This window comes from Leptonotus elevatus, chromosome 15 (assembly GCF_054856555.1).
Source record: "Leptonotus elevatus isolate MCC_2025b chromosome 15, RoL_Lele_1.0, whole genome shotgun sequence".
Classification (NCBI taxonomy): Eukaryota; Metazoa; Chordata; class Actinopteri; order Syngnathiformes; family Syngnathidae; genus Leptonotus; species Leptonotus elevatus.
The window spans coordinates 15,144,977-15,164,505 of record NC_141253.1 but is presented as its reverse complement, the minus strand read 5'-3'; the positions used below and the strand labels follow the sequence as shown (position 1 = coordinate 15,164,505).

Sequence of the window (19,529 nt, the reverse complement as noted above, 5' to 3'; positions counted from 1 at the left end):
CATTACAAGGACCTTCCACAGGGGGCGTCATCAAATACACAAAAATACACATATTCACGTATTTATGGTTTACAAGGACATTGGCTAAAACTTTGGATTTAAGCCTTCTACACCCCTAGGAGCACTTCTGCATTGAATGAATTATGAGGACATGGGCTGTGTCCTCATAATTCAAAATGTCCTCGCAGTGTTGCGTGTATTCAGGTGACATGTCCTCATAATACACAAAGGCAAACACACACACACACACACACACACACACACACACACACACACACAGCTTCTGTTTATTCTTTCAGACATTTTTTTGAGCATTTGCACATTCCTACAGATGCATTTTCTATACCTATAATTAAGAGAAAATCAGTAACGTCTACATATATTTCCCAGCAATCTTGACTTAGAGGTAATGTGATCATACAGCACCATAACACTAACGTGCAATTGCTTCCACTGCCAAGCTCTGTCAATACAAATATTAAAGTAATATCGTATCAAAAATTTATACAAATACAGTTTGAAAAAAAAAATCATGTTCACCTTCATCAGCATCAAAATAGTATCACTGACCGCATGTCAACACCTGTTGAACATTGAAGCAGATAGAAATGACTAATGGCTGAGCACTAGGACCCTGGCAGGCCCCTCACTTTATTTCAGCTGTTGACAAATGGTATTTCCCGCTGAAAACGGAATGCAATACCGTATTATTAGTACTACTATAAATTGTATTTTAAAACACAATTAAAAACATTACAGCTAACTCTGGAGTGACATTGCCAAAGAGGAGCAATAACCTGTCTGATTGTAAACTACAAAGTAATGGTGTTCTCAAATGATTTTTCAAACTGCTTTGTGTCTATTACATTACTATTTATGACATTACATTTCATACTATTTATTCTTACGTGAAGAATAAAATTCTCAACTAATTTGCCAAGAACTAATTAATATTTCGCACTCTACCAAACGCATGGAGAGATAACATTCAAATTTCCGAGGTGTCCTTGAATGCGTCAACAACGTCAACCCTCCACCCCAGGAAAAGCAAGCTTTCCTCCATAATTCGGAGGTCCACTTGTTAGTGTGTCCCTTAGTTGAGACTTAAACTGACTTCTGTGCACCTCGGCCGCTCTGTGCGCGGAATTCCCTCTCTATAAAGAACCGTGGGAGCGATGCGACGTCTTGGAGGAGGAGGAAGAGGAGACGAACTGGCCAGAGAGCAGCAGCCACCTGCGAGGGAGATCTGAGTTTCTCGAACGTCAAAGGTAAGACCACGAGACGAAACGTCTTTACAATCCGCTCGCAGCGACTCACACGCCCGATACTGCTGCCTCGTTGACGGGGGGTTGTTTACTGGAGCGTTTCCGTGTTACTTGTGGCTTGGAGCATCAGTAGAAGGCAGGCGGCGGGCTATGAGTCATAACCCGGCAGGCGCAGTGATGATAGGGGCTCAGCTGTGGAGTGGAACAGCGGCTCTGCAGCATCTACAAGCCAGTGTTTTTTTGTTTGTTTTTAATATGCCGCAAATGCAACGAACCGACGTGCTTAAAAAAGAGAAAAGAAAACAGTGATTCCAAATTGACAAATCTCAGAGCAGAGTGTCCTTGCAGTTTGCTTTTTGCAGCTTATGTGGAATTTATCTTGGGACTGAGCTGCAATTAAGGAAGGAAATAGATATGGAATATTGGATCAACAGTTGGGTCTTGATTCCTTGTTTCTCTCAAAGTCAGATTTTTGACAATTAGGAATAATTTCAAATATATGTTTGAAGTAGGTTACTGTGGCATGAAAAAACAAAGGTAACTGTGGCTGATTCTAACAGGAAATCCAATTTGTTGCAATCTAATTTTTATCTACAGGACTGAACTGTTGTACTGCATTGCATTGTGGGAGATAATGTAAAATCAGCAGAGTTCACATTTAACAAATACTATCAAGTGTAGGACATTTGACAGTGACATGTATTTTTCCCCACAAACATTGGGACTGATTATTTTTGAAAACGTTAACTGCACGGTGTCATTTCACAGTACTACATCTTCATAAAATTACAATCATGTGCTACAATGGGACTTTGACTTGTTGCGAATAGTCTAGTTTAGGGGTCTTCAAACTTTTTCATTTGAGGGCTCCATACAGAAACATTGAAGGATGCGAGGGCAGCTTTGAATTGTTTTAATTTATGAAACACACGGAAATCAAGCTAGCGACCAAGGAATTATATTGATTTAATTTAATTTAATTTTCAGCTTTCTATTAAATGTGATAAGACAAATTAGTTAAGGATTTTGAAGATTTTAGGATGGCTGACTGCACTGTATCCCACTCATCAAGATCAGCTCTGAACAGTGATCAAATCCCATTTCTACCTTCAGAACAAAAAACAACAAAAAACACAGAGCAGAGCAGAAAGTGGAAGAAACCATTTTTGATTTTAAAAGTATCTTATTCACCATTGTTTTTGAAAATAATTTATTATTTTAGTCATAATAGTTTATTTGCATCTTTGCATATCTAGAAAAGCTCTACAGTATATCAATTAATTTATTAGTGGTGGCATCACTTCTCACTCTGGCCACCTCCACCGTTATTTATTAATTACTTACTTACTTATTTCAAACAAGCCTTGTGGACCGTGTCAAATGTCATTTTTAGTTATATGCTGTGCCGCAAATGGCCCCCTGGCCCCCTGGCCATTGTTTGCGCACCACTGATCTAGCTCAGGTGTTGTGTGCTGTTGGCCATCTCAAGTACACAACACACTATAAGAACAGTAAGCACATACTTAGAACAATAAGTATCTACTTTTATTTTGGGAAAAAATACAAATGTCCAAATGTTCTGAGCTGGTGTTTGACAACACAGATGTCCCCCCATACGCTACGACAATAATGAGTAATTTTTTTGCATTTGTTGTCAGACTCAAGGTTTTTGTTGACTCCTAAATCTCTTGATGGAGATTGAATGGGTAATTAGTGCAAGCTTCCTATATTGGGTTGCTAATGCAGTTGGTGTCCCCTGAGCTTTTTGCAGATATGCTGTTTCACATCTCTACTACAATTTTAAGATGGATAGTCATTAGGGGTGGGAATCTTTGAATGTCTCACGATTCGATTCGATTCCGATTTTTGGGTGTGCGATTCGATTCAGAATCAATTTTCGATTAGGGGCGATTTTTGATTCAAAATGATTTGATTGACAATGATTTTTGCTTCAATTTATAGATGTTCAAGGAATCGTAATGATCTACTCCAGTCTGACTCGCTAATGCTAATTAGTGCTCTACTCTCAGCGCTTTTATCTCTCAAAAGAACGGCTCCACGTTGGGAAAAAAAACCTTTATTGGAATAACTTGATCGAGACTTTTACCTTCTACTTTTACCTTCTACTCTCTAATGTGGCTACAACTTAACAGTGTATCAGACCCCGTGGAACCACACTGCCTCTAAGTGGCCAAATCAGGTACAACATGCACAGCTTTCCAAATAAAGGCACACACAAACAAAGGGAAAACAGTATAAAATAATTTAAATAAAATCGATTTTGTGACATTTAAAATCGATTCTGAATCGTGATTCTTATGAGAATCGATTTTTTTGGCACACCCCTAATAAGAATAGTAACTATAGCAAAACATGGGACAAGAGTCAGGACACCCACACACACACACACATAGTGTAGTAGTTGGGATATTTCCTGGTTATCTTCCATCCCGAGCTTCAACCTCCTTCCTGTTGTCGTCTGACTTAGTCTTTTCTTCTTCCTCACACTGCTGCCACCTGCTGACTAATGACCAGGAACAGCAGGATTCATTCTTGAAGATGATTAATGCATAGGAAGAAAGACTTACACGAGGTTGTGAGCACATGGCCACTCTTGTACTCCTCAGGTCAAGTGCAGCCCGAGCGATAATTCTGAGTTTAGACAGAATTAATTAAGAGAAGTATGTCTTTGAAGAACTAATCTGGGAGGTTGGATTAATGTTTATTTACATAGGCCAAGGCATAACCATGTTTTCACAAATACTGTACAGTATAAGGACAATGGCTAGCTACATAGTCCATGTATAGCCACTGGAAAAAGTATGATTTCCCCAATTACAATATGCTCTTTTTGCAAGTACACAACAACTCTAAGCTTTTCAACAATAGTAAAGTCATGTCATGCGTGGATGTTTACATTGCGACATGAGAACATGGTTTCTAAAGACAAGCAAAAGCAAAGAATGCCATTGAAAGTTCTTGATGGAGAACACATTTGTACACTTTTTCTCCCAATTGGCTGCATGAGAGGCTTGCTATGTACTAGGTGTAGTTTGTGGAACTTGTGGAATGGACCGACAACGGATGTGACAGACAGAATGTTTGTCCAGTCACCCGCCACGTCTATTGATAGCGACTGCCCCCCAACCCGCAATTGGCTTGTTGAAACGATCGTGTGAAACAAACTCTTTAGACTGAAACTGACAGATTCATTCTAACAGGAAGTTAACTTTTAACTTTGGTTTAGAACCTCTTTCATCACCAACATTATTCTTTATTCAAAAGTGTAAAATTTAACCACAGCACAGAATAAAATTGAAACATAAAAGTTTATGTTTTTAAATTAATTCAATAGCAGTACATTTCTATTCCATTTACGACTGATTTAAGGCTGTCAAACCATTTGGCTAAGAAAGAACCATTTCTCATGTTGCACTTAATCTTCCAAAAGAAAGTAAAAAATGAGGCCAACTTTTCTCACAGCTGATAAATAATAAGGCCATGTATACACGTAGCCGTTTTTTTTGCAAACAGGAGATATTTTTCTGCGGCTTGCCAGCTCATCCACACGTCCGCGGGGATTTTTTCCATTACAAACAAAGTTTTCTTAAAACTCTGGCCAAAGATTTTTGCTTATTTCTCCGTCTCCGTGGTCACGTGTGTCCGCCAGTAAACAAAGTTTTACGTTGTCCTCTACACACGTCACTCAATCACATACCTCAAGTTGTTAAACAAAAAAAAAAAGGAAAAAAAGGTGCCGTGGAAGCTTTTTAAGATTTTGTATTTGTCCTCTTTGTTTTCCTCTATGCTCCGTTTATGATGTACTCATTATTTATTTTTTTAATCAATAAAAAAAAAGTCTTTTGTGCGCTGACAGCACTGATGCATATATACAGATCAGCGGCTGACAGTCCGTGCTTGTGTGACGTATGGTGAAGTGACGTCAAGAGATGAGCAGTATTTGGCTAACTACTGCCACCTAGAGGCTTGGCATGCATCTCATTGTAGGCCCAATTTGTGGAAGTGGCGTCGCCAGAAGGAGGCGTACTCTGATTGGATAGGATTTGGGGAACTGTTGACACCTTAAGGTCTGGAATTGTTATGAACTTACTAAAAATGGCGGCCGTGGCTCAGGGTGTAGAGCCGATCGTTCAATAACCAGAAGGTTGGCTGTTCGATACTCGTTCTCCCCAGTTCATGTGTCGTTGTGTCCTTGGGCAAGGCACACATTGCCTCCAGTGCTACTCACGCTGGTGGATGGAAGGTGCGAATGTTTGGTGGTGGTCGGAGGGGCCGTAGGCGCATGCTGGCAGCCACGCTTCCGTCAGCCTGCGCCAGGGCAGCTGCTGGCTACTTAAGTAGTTTACCGCCACTGCAGTGTGAGTGCATGAATAATGTATCCATTCCACTGTAAAGCACAGACATTTTCCTAAAGCAGACCTCCTATATAGGTAGTTACTCTATTCATTTTTTACTTAATGGAGTCCTTAGTCTCTCCACAGTAGGTGTATGTCCACGCAGGATCTTGCCAGGAATTACAAGGTTATTGCCAGCTAAGCATGACCAAAATTGGTGACGTTTAAAGCCCTTTGGTTCTGCTTTTGCAGTGTGCTAACTGGTGTTTGAGGCCGACGGTAAGAGCACAGCAAGGCACAGCTGTGTGTTTCCATTCGCACGGAGCTCCTGCCTTGATGATGTGTAGCCATAAACATTAAAAAGCTGCCTCAAGCCAATAAAGGGTGCGCTACTGTACCACCACTCAGCAATGCAGGAAGCATAGCAATTGTTTCTGAGTAATTTGTTTCTTCTTACATTTTTCCCCCCCTGTGTTGGCTTCTATGTGCGGAGAGGGGAACATTGATGCCAATATATTGATTTAAAAACAATACAATTACAAATAAATAGTTGACCTTGAATAAAAAATAGAAATCTCTACAGAAAGAACAGGAAACGAATAAATCAGGGTATGAAATTCAGGAATGTGACAAAAAATACTTGCAGATCAATATTGGAGCTTGTACTTGTGCTGCCTTGGAAGTACATTTTCTTCCCCTCAGCTGCCACTTTTATCTTCAGTCGTAAAGCACCATGATTACAACTTCTCATGGAGCGGCACTCCTTATGAAGTAGGGCTTTTTAAAAATGACTCTTAAGCCTGCATGTTGATCTATAGAACACTGAGGGTATCGTACTGAAGATAAAAACTCTTTGTCTCCAGGCAGCCCGTTGTTACTAGTGTTGTGCCGATACCATTTTTTGGCCCCCGATTCCGATACCCAGCTTTGCAGTATCAGCCGATGGCGATACCATACCGATATCTAAGTTTCTTTTTTTCTCAACATGAAAAAGCTGTCCTGCCATTGGTTCAGAGCATTCAAGGGGCAATAGGATATTTTAGCTCGGCATGCAGTGAACATGTCACACATCAGTGACTGTCGTGCATAAACATCCAAAGTCCTATATTAGCGTCAAAATGAATGGTATCGGCATGTTACTTGTTAGTACTCACCGATACCACTGTTTTAATGCAGTATCGGGGCCTCTGCAGATACCAGTATCGGTATCGGAACAACACTAGTTGTTACAGTAGCAGGTCTGATGAACTATCAGTTTTATTTTTTGGATGAGATTGGTGCACAGCTCCTAAATCGTTTGTAAGATTGCCAATTTGATTCCTTGCAGTATAGTTGAAGTATACTTTTGCAAGTTAATGAGACCCAATTGCTTTGTAAAGTCAGGAGGCACATACACTAAAATGAAAATTCACGGCCAAAAGGTAACCAGTGCCGAAAACCGAAACACCCTTAATACTGTACTCTACCTTAAAAAAAACTAACAAAAATTCCTTGGCTGGATCACTTTCTGCACTCAATTGGGCATCAGGCCCTACATGCAATGTGATCATAAGTGTGAGCTCTCTGGCAGTTCTCGGCGGCCACGAAGCCTTCTGCTCACAGGCCAATTATCGGCTGCCACGGCGGCGGAATTTGGGCTCATTTCCCCATGTCGAGACACCACCTTCGTTCACTTCAGCGGGCCGTCAGCGCAAAATAAAATTAAATATTTTCTAATTTAAAAAATCCTTTTGATGAAGTATGCTAACCATGAATAGCAACAGGCAAAACAATCAATTGCTTTTCCACTAGATGACAGAAGGTGGATAACCATAATTAGCTTGTATAGCCACTTTTTTGGAATCATTTTACAAAGTGGTGCGCTGTAAGAGTTCCTCTGATGTGAAATATGTGCCTTGGCTCAAAAAAGGTTCATTAAAAAAAAAAAGAATCATTTTTGAGTTGGAACAGGTGCCTTATACCTGTTATGTTAGCTAGCATACGACACAACTGGGGTGGAAATTGGGGAAAAAAAAACAAAACAAGAAGAGGCCATCTTCGAGCACAGCCCAAACAAACTCCAGCTCAGACTTCAAGAAAAATTACTATTTTATTTGAGCGCACGTACTCGCATGCGCACCATGCATGATCTTGACACAGAGGCTGCAGTTACACGTTAGGCCAGAGGTGGCAGTCACGAGTAAAAAAAAAAAGTGACAAACTTCACAATGCATCATTGGAAGACATGCTTCTTTAGACTTTTGATTTAATTTGCTGTTCCTATCATGTGTTCCATCATCAATCCCAAAAAAATCATAAAGCCAATCCATGACAGGACCTCCACACAGATGCACTTTTATATTTGGGATTATGAACAGGTCATTTCATTCTCCCCTTTGATAAAGATGAATCTTTCTATTGTCAGTCTTTAAAACTTTGTTCCTGTACTTTAGTTCATAAGTCTTCCTCGAATAGTAGATTGTCATACTTTAACTCCTGCCCTCTTGTTGTGGATGACGCTCGTCGCTATGACAGTTCTTACTGAATCATTAGAATCAGTTTGTCTAAAAGAATCTTGCCATTGTTAATCCGTCAATACAATATTTCAAGTCCAAGCAGATTGTAATCGTCAATCTGTCAACCTTATATGCATTGGGCTTCCGTCATCGCTTAATTACAGCCGCTAATTTAAGCAAGGAAAGGCAATTTTATTTTTGTAGTATATTTCATACACAAGGCAAGTCAATGTGCTTTACACAAGAAAAGACAAAACGGCAGAAAACAAAATTGGCTTACAAAATTACTAAAAGAAGACACATTAACAGAAAACGTAAAAGCAAGTACTAGTATTATAAAAAAACAACAACATGATTTAAAAATGTTTAGAAGACCTTATTCATAAGTTGTTTTTAACCTGGTTTTAAAAGCATATACACTCAGAGCTTCTGTTGGCAGCTTATTCCATTTGTGTGCAGCATAACAGCTAAATGCAACTTCACCATGTTTACTTTTGAACTTTGGGTTTCACTAATTAACCCATGTCTGCAGATCTCAGACCTTGACTGGGTTTATCTTCAGTCAGCAGTTCTTGAATGTATTCAGGACCCAAACCATTCAGGGATTTATAGACCAGTAGCAGAATTTTGAAATCTATTCGACAGCTGACTGGGAGCCAGTGTAAAGTTGCAGTTGATTGTTTGTTGTAAATCAGTTTGAACAGATTTCACGATAGTTTTGAAAGTCAGGTGGTATTGAGTCAAGACAGCTAGTGGAAGGTTTCAACTGCTGAACCAAATATCTTAAAGTTTTTTGATCCACTGAATCAAATTCTGTCTAATTTCAAGTTTTATGTAATTTTGCTCAATTTTGCTGGTTTGTGACTGTTTGACTTGATGGATTGAACTTTTTCACTAAAGTAGCAGGCAAATTCAAATTCATTGCATGTATCTGTTGAGAGGAGTTCTGGTGCTATTTGATTTATGGGATTTGTGAGTTTATCAACCACAGTAAATATAGTGTGAGTATTGTTGAGGTTCATACTAATGATTTTAGAAAAGTCTCATCTAGCTTTTACTCTTTGTTGAAATTACAGAGACATTTGTGGGGTTTCCATCCAATTGTTTACATAAAAAAAAAGCAAATTAACTGATAATACGCAAAACGCACGTGTCACTTATGCCGTTTTCATCTGTTCTTCTTTTGTGAATATTGAGAGGGGACTCCGCCGCTGTAGGTGGCGGTATACACCATAGAGATGTGATCCTCCAGTAATTTAAAAAAAAAGAACAACAGACAGCGAAAGTAATTCTTGATAAACCGTAGTTTCTTTTCCATCTAAAATTGCATTAATATTCGCTTCTTTAATTAATTCCAAAAATATTTCAGTTTCGTTATCCCCCCCAAACATACCTTACTTTATCGTCTGACATTGCTTTGCGACTACAAACTTACGTGTGACGTGTCTTAATCGCAAAACCTGTTTCCATAGCCAAAATTAGCATTTTCCTTTTTTTCGATACGCTTCAAAATCCACCCCCTCAGTTTTATTTTCACACTTCTTGAAATTTAGAATAAAAATGGAAACCCCACTATTGTCTGTACAGGTCAAAATGAACTTGGAGTTGGGTTATTCTCCACTTTCGCTCCGCTTTCCTGCACTTCGATTTCAAAGTTATTATGTTTTCGTAGCGCACTTCCAAGGTGTTTTAGGTCGGCATGAAATGATCTTAGTAATTGGAGCAACAGCATCCAGGACATCTTGGATTTTTACAGGTGAATTCATTCAACAGTCTCTGCATTGACAGTTGATGACAAAGCCATTAATTTCATTAACATATTGCTTGTGTTTTAATTTATAGGCTATATCCCCACCCCACCCCCCTTTTTTTTTTTTTAATAGAGACAGTGGTTCTCTGAACTTGGTGTGAATATTTGTAATTCAAAGAACTAGTGTTGCAAGGAATATCGGTACCTCAATTTTTGGGCGTCAAAAACGGCTCGGTAAATTTTGTTTTTTTAGTACCAGTACTAGGAAGATGGCCTCACACACTGAACACTGACGCGCTCGCTGGCCGTCCACTCCTCGTTGAGAAGTACGACTCGCAAAGTGTCTATGGAACTTTTTTCTTACGGCAAGTAAACCGACATGACGTTTTGTAACAAGAGCAAATGTTTTTCACGGAGAAGCAGAAGAAAAAGCGTAATGTATAATGTGTAATGGAGAAGAGCAGAGACGGGCACGCACACTGTATTACCAATATTTAAAACGGATGACAACAAATGCAGTCAAATACATTATTTCATAAATATGGCATGCAATGTGAAAGCACATACAGTATATACATAAATATATGCACGATTTACATAAATTAACATGTATACATCCTAATGTTTTGAATTATTAAAAATAATTTTGCTGCTTTTGCTGATGATTTTGATTTTTGTCGAGGTATTTTATGCAGGTATAGTATCAAAGTCAAAAATATTGGTATCGTGACAACACTACAAAGAACACATAAAAAAGAGATCTAAACTAGCCAGATCTTGAACCTCAACAGATGAAATGTCAACATGTTTCGATTTATTAATCGGTGACTATTTGGACATTCGTTTGAGTGGGCGTGGCAACTTAAAATTTAGATCAGATATTGTGCCATCACTGAAACCTGCGTCACTTCTCTGGCCCAATAATCAAAATAATACTAATAATAATAATCATAGTCATAATCATCATAATAATTGCTAAATTGTCTCAGGCTTTGAACACAATTTAGAGTTCATTCACTTAGAAAGCACTCAAGTATGAAAGCTTGATGTGCAGGTTGAAAAAGTGTGTGTGTGTGTGCATGCGTGCGTGTGTGTGTGTGTGTGTGTGTGTGTCAAAAAACAGTACAGTAATGTAAAAGAAAAGAGAGTAGCAAAGATGAGAGAGAAAACGATTAAAGCATAAGGGAGAAAAGGCTAGTTGCCTGGTGACAGAGACGGAACGACTGAAAGGAGAGAAGGTGAAGAAGGGATACAAAATGAGGAGGAGGAGGAGGAGGAGGAGAGGTGTGGAGATGTTTTACAAGTGCAGAGAGTTACTGGTCACGATGCTGCTGCTTTGACTCCTATTGCACTTGCTTAGGAACTCTCAAAGGAGGAAGACAAATATGCTATTTGTCTTTAGTCGCTGTAACTGTCAAATCGCACAACTTCCAATTGCTAACTGTACCGATGTAAATAAGCATATTCATGTGTGTCATTCCAAATGCTGTGGAGTGATCCTGTTCTCAACTCATAACTTTAGTAAATGTTCAAATTGAATGTGAAACAGTATGAATATTTCATGCCACTATTATTGTGGTATGAAAGTATCAGTTATCACATCCGAATTACCACAATATTGCAAAAACACAACAACATAAACAAACAGCGACTCACCTTAAAGTTTTATATTCAATGCAAAAATGCTGCAACATGTAAGGAACCACAAAAGGCAATAATCATCATAGAAATGAGTTTATATTTTGAACGTGTCACCCTCGAATGGCTATTTTAACATTTTAGAGCATACTTTATATAACATACAGTATCTTAAAATATATGACTTGTTTTTTAAGAGTTCCTATGCAAAGCAGCTTTCTTTGTGGAAGTACACAAATTGACTGCCGCTGTTTTATTTTAGAAAATAATGGAACATTTTCTTACTGATCAAAAAGAAGAACAAAAAACACACACACACAAAACACTAACAGTGTCTTTTTATAAGATGCCTGTGTGAATGCAAAGTGCTGGGTGAAGGCCCACTGCCAGTTCCTATTCACACACACTGCAGCTTAATCATTTACCCTTTTGAATTCTGCATAGTTACCGTGTCTGTACCGTATGTGCAGCAACTACGCGTGTCCTCGGGATCTTATTCAAAAGTGTATTTATAATACTCCACTAGGTGTTGGTTTAGATTTAAATTTTGAGTTCTGGGATTACGTAATTTATTTCAGATGGTCACATTAGATGTATACCTTGCTGGAGGACTTTTATCCAGCTCATTATCTTGAGTGACACACTTACACACCAGCAGTGTGTTTCAACATTGTGACATACTTGCGTGTGCGAACGTCCGCTGTTTTAGAACACATTCAGTAGCATTTTAAAACACTTCCAATTTTGAGACAGTGTTGTGTTTTTTTTACCCCAAACGTTTTGCTGTTAACGAAGTACAAAAATCACACCACATTTTAGACTGTTTTTATTTTAAAATGTTCATGTACTGTATAAACTGAGTCAAGATGTTTCTTTGCTTACCTCTGCCAAGTTAAAATGTGCAAGGGCTAGTAGTATTGCTTTTTTAGTTGCTTGTTTTGTTAGTTAGCCAACTTCACAACAAGTTTTGGGGTGCGACTGGAAGGGTCCCGAGGTTGATGCCCCTCTAGCACATTTTGATGCCCCTTCAGCATGCCCGTAAATGGGCGGGGAAAATTGTGAATTGACTGGGTGTGTGTGGATGCCCTATGTCCCATTGTCCCCCGGCTCCCCTACTCCTACACCAGAAAGATGGCCCCAACATGAAATTGTTGGCATCAAATTAAAAATAAAATAAGTAAAAACTCCAACTCTTCACTTTGTTTAAATATCTGATCATATGTTTATTGAACAAATGCTCGAATTTGCAAAATTTTAATTTTTTTCTTCTTCAACAAATTGTTTAGGGAGCTCTCATCATCAGCATGTCTTAAAAAGTTAAAGAAATTAAACAGATACATAGCTCCTTATAGTTTTCTTCAGTAAATAAAAAAAAATCCAAATTTTCCAAATTACTGAATTGTTAAACTTTTACTTATGTTTATTTCAATTTGAAACAAAATGAAAAGGTGTAGAGAGCAGCAGCATCTCTTATAAATTTAACTGAAATCAATCAATCAATCAATCAATCAATCAATCAATCAATCAATCAATCAATCAATCAAAAAAGAAGAAGATATTTTTCCCTTCCCTGAAGTTAACAGTTTTTAATTGATGTCATACCAGGTGTCTGATTTAAAAAAATAAAATAAAAATAAATAAAAATAAAAATCCCAAATATGGACGCTGATAATCGGCCCGACCTACAGTATAATCCATCCATCCCTAATCTGGACCATGAAAGAGTTTGAACATTATTCATCGTGCATTTCTGAGCCCACTGCAAATGTTTTTCTTTGGCATTGCTTTGGGAGGACAAAATACAGTTTAATGCATGATTGCAATCTTTTAGAGAATCCAGCGTTGAGAAGGTTGTGGGCTACCAAGACAACAGCAGCCACAAAAACCTGTTAGCTGCTCATCAGTAGCCTTGTCTGGAAATATTAAACCTTTGCTTGACAAACATTCCTAAATATTACTTTATTGGAATGAAACTATCCAGTGAGTCACACACAAATTATGCTGATTTTAATGACGTGCCCAATGTTCCCTTTGCAAAAAACTTTCATCAACAATACGATCATTCTTTTTCCCCATTCTGTATAAAAACGGTGACTTTTTTTTTTAAATAATGTGGAACAATCTTCTTTTCTTCCTTTAATTGGGATCACTTGAGAAACCAATTCAAAGACCAAACCCCTCCCCCCCACCCCCTCCACACACACACACACACACTCTTAATCACACACACTTTAAACTCAAAAAGATATTTCCCCTCAAACGAGTTGATCTTAATACATAGCTGCCTCCAACATGCAGTCACGCTAATTTTCATATGTGCGTGGTTTGGAGGAGGAATCCATAATTCATGACATGATGTTGAGTAAAGGGTGAATCCACAGAGGGACAGCGCAACTTCCTGATAAACATCCACCTCATTTCCATCCGCTCTTGGTTTGGATTTTCCAGTCTGGTGGAATAAAATATTCACACATATTTGAAAATGTCGTTGAGTTGCCAACAAGCGGTCTTCTCTCTGATTTCTTAATGGATACAGCAACCATTAAAACATGCTGGTTGACTTTCGTTTGCCACCAGCAATGCAAGAGCAATATATATGGAATAATTATCTGTTTTAGTCAAAATTTAAACAAAATATTAAGCAATGTTTTTCATACATTCAGTGATTTCCAACCAGTGGAGTGTAGAGATAATCAGGTGTGTCGTTGGAAATGATCAATATCACTTTTCTTCAGATCAATACCTGTTCAAGCACTAAATTCTCGAGTAGTCACCGATACAGATATCGAGTACAATACCACTAGCACTTTAGATACGGTACATGGTTCCGAAACACACACGGTGAAGTGGGTCATTTGCTGACTTCCGATCAGCTCTGTGGGTTCAGTTCCCACTCAGTGACTGTGTGAATGCGACTGTGTGCAGTGTAGAAAATGGATGATGTTGGTTATGATGACACTCTCTTTTAGTCTAGACACACTTCCAAGAACACCCTAATGAGGTCGAGTCATTTTACATTTACAATGTGCACAAATTACAGTGAAGGCATCACTTCATCACCAGAACGTTGTGTGCCTTGTTGGCTGCAGTGCATTCTGGTCTAGTCTCATTTCAAACCATCTTTTTGAATGTTGCTGTTTTAAATTGTTTTGTGTGCAAGTTAATATGGAATAATAAAGCAATGAAAATACACACTATCCATGTCCAAACTGCAAATGCAGCTTTTTGTTGCTGCTATGTGAAAAACATTTATGTCCATTTTTGTCTTTTGTTGTTGTTGCATTTTTATGTTTTTGGGATGAAAATGAATGCAGAAATCCCAAAAATGTAAAAAAAAATTGAGAGAAAAAAGAAGCGATGATTTATAAAATAGACGGAGTATGTGTGTGTGAATGGGAGGGAGCCAAGTGGAAGAGTGAGGTTACAGACACCAACATGGTGGAGGAGTTTAAGTATTTAGGGTCAACAGTCCAGAGCAATGTAGACTGTGGAAAAGAAGTGAAGAAGCGTGTGCAGGCAGGCTGGAACGGTTGGAGAAAAGCGTCAGGAGTGATGTGTGATTGAAGAGTTTCAGCTAAAATGAAAGGAAAGGTTTATAAAACCGGGGCGAGACCAGCAATGTTGTTTGGTCTGGAAATAGTGCCACTGAGGAAAAGACAGGAGGCAGAGCTGGAGATGAGATGAAGATGCTGAGGTTCTCTTCGGGAGTGACCAGGATGGATAGAATCAGGAATGAGTACATCAGATGGACAGCACGTTAGAGGCTTTGGAGATCAAGTCAGAGAAGTCAGACTGAGATGGTTTGGAAATATCCAGAGGAGAGATAATGAGTATATTGGCAGAAGGATGCTTAGTTTCCAAATGCCAGGCAGGAGGTCTAGAGGAAGACCAAAGAGGAGGTTTATTGATGTACTTAAAGAGGACATTAAAATAATTTGTGTGAGAGCAGAGGATGCAGAGGACAGGGTTCGATGGAGGCAACTGATTCGCTGTGGCGACCCCTGAAGGGAAAAGAAGAAGAAGCGATGATTTATAAAATAATACACAGCCTTTTATTTATTTATTTTTCCTTTTTCTTTTTTTCCACCAAAATGTAGCACTTATGCTCAACACTGTCTATCACAAATATTTTCAACTTGAAATAAAAGTCATAAGACACAATAAACGAAAACAGACACAAAACTCAATAGACATGAGAAGAATATGATGAAATGAAAGTAAATAACAAACACATGACATGACTCAAAACAACCCTCTTTTCATGCTGTAAAATATAAACAAAGCCACCCCAGTGTTATGATGACTTCTTCATCCTAAACTCTCTCCCGCTTTCTCACAAACACAGTGCAGACACAAATACAGTAGAGACAATCAACAAAAGGTAGGAAGTACATACATGTTTTAAACTGTAGCCACATCAATTCTTTTGTCCTGTTTTTCCATCAGCTTCTTTTGGTTAATCTCAATGAAAAATGTATTCACAGTATGTGCAAAGTTTGTGTGTTTTGTGTGAATGTCTTGATTAATGGAAAAGTATAGGTGGCTTTGCAAATATAGATTTTATGACAGTTTAACAATTTTTTCGACATTTTAGTAAAAATATAAAGCTTAAGGTTGCTTCCTACTGTAAACAGAGACTTGAGCCTTATTTTTCGTCTTCTTGAGTGAAGACACTTTTATCTGTCTTCGATAATCAATCAATGTGTTGTTTACGACGGCACCAGTTTAACTCACTCGGTAATTCTATCAGCATTAGTCATCAGTCTTGGCTTGGTGACCTTGTTATGGTCAGTGAAGAACATGACGATCAGCAGGTGGGCTACAATGACCTCCATTGTGCAGGCTGGACTTCACATTGTGTTCTTTGAGTCACATAATGCCTCCGAATGTCTCAACACATAATAGATGTCGTTCTGTTTGTGAGAAGCCGTTGTTGTCTTGTGACTCTTGACTTCCAGCCTGATATATACAGTGCTGCTCAAAAGTATGTGAACCTCCTTGAGCAATTTTTACTTTCCAATTGTTTCAACCTGATTTTGTTGTTCAATCTGAACCATTACATTTTATATGAAATAACAGGTGTATATATAGAATTCCAGTAGCGATGCAGCCTCCACGTCAAGAGGTCCTGATGATTCAGCTGGTAATAAGGTTTCAAAATTACGTTTGCAATCTTCGCTAACTACTTCCATTGTCTGATCGGAATGCACAAATAAAAGTTCAGCTACCTCCTGAAAGTGCAGAAATTGGACAAATTGCTTAGGCTAGCGATGTCTTACTGTTTGTGCGCCTGTCTGTTTTTATGGCAAAATCTAGTACCAAAGACGGTTCTATAACGGTAGCAATAATAATAATAATAATAATAAAAAAACTAAACCTATATTCTACGGCTGCACCATGACCGGGCTGCAGTAAATGGTGTTGGGTCACCATAGACCAGGGGTAAGGAAGCCTGGTCCTCGAGAGCCACTGTCCTGCCTGTTTTCCATGTCTCCCTTCTCCAACACAGCCAATTCAAATGATCAGCTCATCAGCAAGATCTGTAGAAGCCTGATAATGATCCTGCTCATTGAATCAGGTGTGTTAGTGTAAGGAGACATGGAAAACAGGTGGGACCCTGCCATGGACAAACAAAAATGACAAAAAACAAATACACTGCTAGGGTGCATGTAACTGAGGTTACGTCTACCTTGGTGCGACCTAGTTCTTTTTCTTTTGCACCTTTTTTTCTCCAGGGAAAATATATTCTTTGTGTACTTTGTCAATTGTTATTGGGTTTTTTTCTCAGCGTTTCTAGTGGAATATTATTACATACAATACTAGGGTAAGCTCCCCTAGCCTGCATAGCATTCGCACTATTCTCATTCGGCCGTCAAAAGGGATAGCAGCAATTACTGTGGGGTGGCCAGTGAACCATAATCTGATGCCTGCTGTGTATGTGTGCGTGCGGCTGTGTGTGTGTGTGTGTGTTTGTCTTACCACCTTCCTGTGAGCTCATTTCCATGTTAGATGTGCATCTGTGCTCTGTTCAATACATTAATAAGACCTTTCCTGGTTCACTGGGAATTGTGACTTCCCATCCTCTCGTCTCGGTGCAACATGTTTGTTTGATGTTGAAATCTTAGCACATTGTTGTGGGCCCCGATGTCCTTTTCATGTTGTAGTAATGGGAGCAGAGGGATTGTAACTTTTTCCTTGCTGTAGTTGAGGGCAGTTTACAGCAGCTGTTCCCGCTGATGTGATGGGACTAAATACATGGCAATGCTCGAACTTAGCGCCTCAAAGCGAGAGAGTGTTCAATATTCAAATGTGGTGAATGCGGTCTTTGTAATTTTCACGTTTGCTCCAGTGACTTTTTGTGTCTGCGCTTGCCCATAGCAAACATCTCTTCAACATATCATGCGGAACAAAATGATACTGTGAACTATCCATTATTTCGCATGATGTCACTACTGCAGGGTTCACCAATTCCGGTCATTGAGGTCCAGAGTCCTGCAGGTTTTGGATGTTTCCACCCACTAACACACTTGATTCATATAATCAGCTAATCAGCATGCCTGATCTTTAGTATAAGGTGTGTTGGTAGGTGGAAACATTGAAAACCGACCTCAACGACCGGAATTGGTAAAACCTGCACTGCTGGTTATGTGGCCAATGACAGGTTGACGCGCTATACAAGTACAGTATATAGAGAATGTCCCAAAAATACTAATACTTTTCACAGATAAAAGATTGAACTTTATTGGAAAATTCTGTCAGATTTTGTAGCTACATTATGCAGGTCTTCCTACAATTTCATGTAAGGGTAGCATTGCAGATACTCAATGTGTGCCCTACGAGTTACTCTGCAAAAATGGATGCAATAATCTAGCTCTGTCCACTCTCTGCAGCATATCCAAAGTGCACACCGCTTCAGTGGTAACATTATTCAACTCATCCAGTGTTCCAAGAAGTGGAAACTTGCACTATGAGAAAATAAATTTGAGTCTGATATCCCCCGACAGCGAGATGCCTTTGTGACAGTGCACCGTCTTCCTAAAAAAGGTAGTCACCATAATCGGCAGCAAGTCTTGGTATTACATTGTTTCCCACAGATTTGCAATCTACTCGGGTGGGTGGATTCTGGCGAGGGGGGTTATGGGATGGGATGGGGGGGTATGTGATGTGATGGGATGGGGGAGGTCTCAGTTACTGTTCCTACGTCTCCTCTAGCCTCACGATCCACAAGTAACGTTACATGTGGTATATCCGGTTGCGACACGTTATTTTTCTTTTTAGATATATTTTTTTATACATTTTCTTGAAAACTTCTTGGGTGGTGGCCAGTTTACTTGGGTGGCCCGCCCAAGTATTAACATGGTGTGGGAAACACTGGGTTACATCAGGCTGAATAACATCTCCAGCTAACTTTGACCACTAGCAGTTCATCACTCAAATAAGACAAAGACATAAAGTGAATTGATCGATTTGGGCTGTTAGACTAAAAATAAAATACACTTAAATATTTTTGATGATAGGGAATTTTTGGATTCCATGTACTGTATAATTTATTGATATACCGATTCTGATAATTGGTACAGTAAAATAAAGATAACACTATTATTATTATTTTATTTTTTATTTTTTTAACTAAAGAAATCTACAATAAGCATCATCAAAAAACTATTTCCACGAAAAATTAGATTTTGCCCCCCCCCCCCCCAATTTTTTTTTTTTTTTAAAAATTAATACAATAAAATAAATAATAATAATCTGTGAGTAGGTAATAAGTGGGGGTTCAGTGGGGGCTCCCTAACCTAACTTAATAAAACTGCTGGAACGGCGCGTGTGGATGTTGGAATGCATGGTGAGCAGCGAGCGAATCTTGTGTGGTGTCTTGCCAATGAGCGGTTTATAGATTAACATGGACCAGTGAATTTGTCTGTGCGAGTGAAGAGTGGGCCAGTTGACCAGGGATTCCATTTCACAGTGGCGGGTGTCAAAGGAAGCGCCAGTGCTTGAGTAGCCAGTCATATATACAGCATGT

General features: G+C 38.9%; 1 protein-coding gene across 1 annotated transcript in view; it reads left to right on the top strand.

The window, feature by feature from the left end:
- The first annotated feature begins 1,026 nt into the window (after positions 1-1,026).
- rab27b (RAB27B, member RAS oncogene family) overlaps positions 1,027-19,529 on the top strand; it is a 43,765-nt gene continuing 25,262 nt past the window's right edge. The window contains exon 1 of the mRNA XM_086097517.1: positions 1,027-1,268. The gene's annotated coding sequence lies outside the window, so the exon portion shown is untranslated. The remainder of the gene's footprint in view (positions 1,269-19,529) is intronic.